This window comes from Sesamum indicum, linkage group LG11, assembly GCF_000512975.1.
Source record: "Sesamum indicum cultivar Zhongzhi No. 13 linkage group LG11, S_indicum_v1.0, whole genome shotgun sequence".
In the NCBI taxonomy this organism is placed as follows: Eukaryota; Viridiplantae; Streptophyta; class Magnoliopsida; order Lamiales; family Pedaliaceae; genus Sesamum; species Sesamum indicum.
The window spans coordinates 7,997,960-8,000,868 of record NC_026155.1 but is presented as its reverse complement, the minus strand read 5'-3'; the positions used below and the strand labels follow the sequence as shown (position 1 = coordinate 8,000,868).

General features: G+C 35.8%; 1 non-coding gene across 1 annotated transcript; it reads right to left on the bottom strand.

Moving 5' to 3' along the window:
• TRNAV-CAC lies at window positions 309–382 on the bottom strand. Its single transcript has one exon. It is a non-coding gene; the product is annotated as a tRNA-Val (tRNA).

Here is a 2,909-nt window from a genome sequence, read left to right as displayed (position 1 = left end):
TACAGCATCGACTTTCTTCCTCTTTGGCGGAGGTTTGAATTCCATTGGTCTGGGGTTTATGAATCCTAATCAAAGCCCTAAACAATGGGAAATTTCAGGCAATTTCTTACTCTCTGTTTTTGGGGGTAAAGATTTTGTAGTCGTGAGCAGGCACTGAATTATGGACGGTGGATTTGGAGCGCCGTAGAAGGACTTTTTCGTTAATTTATATATTGAAACAAATTATTTAGTAAAAACGCATAAATGCTTATTCAACAAGAATATATATTTTTTTCTTAACATATAAATAATTATTAAATAAAAATTAATGTCTGAGCCCGGGTTCGAACCGGGGACCTCTAGTGTGTGAGACTAGCGTGATAACCAACTACACCACCCAGACAACCAACTGAACGTTTCAAGTCTCTGAAAATATTAAATAAACTATGATTTTGATCCTTTATTGCACATCAGGTGAGATATGTACATTGACTATTTTTTCATTAATTGTTCAAGATTTTTGACAGTTCCTAATTATTAAAAAGGGATAATTTTTACTTCGATAGCTATTTACTTCTTGCCCACTACGTTATATTAATTTAATGCAATTTATTTCTTTTTTCACTTATCATAGGAGATTTATTCAAGTACCTTACAATTTTACGTATTTTTTCAACAAATTAATATTCTTGGTTTATTCAATCATGCACGATTTGCAATTTGAAAAATTAAGATGTGTGTACTAAATCTGACCGAGCTCGAAATATGCGATCACGACTGTTGATTGAACTAGGCCACGTATCCTCACACGATCTAGTGATTGCGTCCTGAGAATAGAAACACGAACGTGAGGCTCGTCGGGTACGTCCCCGACAATGACCCTCCGACGCTCAAGTTAGAGTTGATCGAGGTAAAAATGTGCGAACTAGAATTGTAGGTCGAAAATAATAGGCAACAGTTACCTCAATAAATGAAGTGTCGGGGTATTTATAGCTCTAGAGATATACAGTGGTTGGGTTCATGTGTCATCATCTGGGCGATAGCGTCTCAAATCGGACGACTCTTATTAAATCGGGTCTTCATCTTTCGAGGCGGATTCTACCCGACCCAATGGAGTAGGACGCGGGTCATGTACCAAGAAATTACAGAAATGCCTTTCATTAAGGGTATTTTTGGTAAATTAGGGATTTCCCCATCAAAATCTTACATTTAATAAATTTTAGTCATGATCTATTTTCTAATATAGACATAATTATTTATAACATCATTAATAATAATTGAAAATAACTTCTTCTTTACATTCTATTTCAGATTATCACTTCTTTCATAACATTAGACAAAGCATCACCAGTCATTTCTTTCACAACGTTACACCAAAGCATCACCAAAATTCAAACTTCTTTGCAATTCCCTATTATGGTTTACAAAATGAGCAGTCAAATAACAATAAACAATATGTGAATAATCGAAAGTCCAATTATCTGTTATCAAAGACACTATACATCCAAGTCCATGCAATAATTTGTAAATTTTTTGATATTTTCCTCATCATATACTTCAATCTCATCTGCTCTAATGGTATTTGATCCGGGTCAAGTCTCAATTTCCTAAGGGTTGGTGATCTGCGATCCAATATAATTATCCCAGATGGTTTAGGTGATCTTTGAAAAGAGAAAAACACGTTAGGTGGTCAGGATGGTCTTCGCAAAGACTCTCCAATTTCTAAGTCAGCTCAAGTTTGAGATGGTAAATGGCGATCTCAATAATAAATGAGGTAGTGAGTAATAAATATGTCTTACCATAAATGACATGAAATGAGGGGATTTATAGGGCTAAATGTGCCTACCTTCTGGTCCACGTGGTGTCATATCAAATCATGAGTTGTCTAATACTAGCGCGACCTCATGGGAGGTACATGACCCTATTGGAGCTTAACTCAAATCTTTTTCAGATAGTGCGACCTCCGTGCGAGATCTCCATTAAGATAATTTTTTCATATTTTCCAACTAGTCCTTTTTCGACGATAAAACGATTTCGACCTCAGTGTGCGACCTACATGAAACTCTTTTTTAGATAAAAAGCATGCCCTCATGGAACAGTTATTTTTCATTACCTCTTGGTGCGATCATCATTTCCGTCTCTCTCGCTCTATCCCCCCCAGCCCTCGTCCCACTCTCTATCATTGTTTTTTTGGCCTTTAATATGTCGCTTCTTCTATTCTAGAGGTCTAACCTTGGGATTTACCTTCCATCTATGTAAAATGACCTTCGGGTCTATTCTTTGAAAGTTATTTTTGGTTTCTAAATACAAACCTCCATCTCTCCAATAATTTTATTTTCGAGGTCGAACTCCTTCTTGACCTGATCTATGTGGTTTTTTTTGTTTCTTTTTTCTCTGACCTATTTTTGGGGTTCTACACAACCCGAACATCTTTTATTCTAACTTAAAAATTTTGATTTCAAGTGATAATATGGCAAACATTAAGAGAAGATAGAGCTAATTAGTTGTGTCTACCTATCAAGGGACCTCGTGACCACTTAAGTGCCCAAAACTTCATTTTTAAAGCTAATGTCCTGACCTTGCTAAATATTTTTAGCGAAATTTACAGCTCTACAAGAGTCACTTACGTTGAGTTCTTATGCTATCATGCTTATGACCCCTTTTCCAGATGTCTTATCGAGATCTAGCCTTTGCAAATCTCTCTATACTGCGGGATCTACTCTTCGATCTCCTCGGTTATTCTTCTTACTTCTCGCCTTTATTTTTCTTAACATTATTTTTTAAATATCCTCGTCTAATTAGCATTTCACTCTCATCTTGTAAGAGCCACAAATCTTGTGTATTATGTCCTCTATTTTTATGAAAATGACAGTACTACCTTTAAGAAAATGACAGTACTTTCTTGATTTTTCTATGGTCGGAGTGTCCAT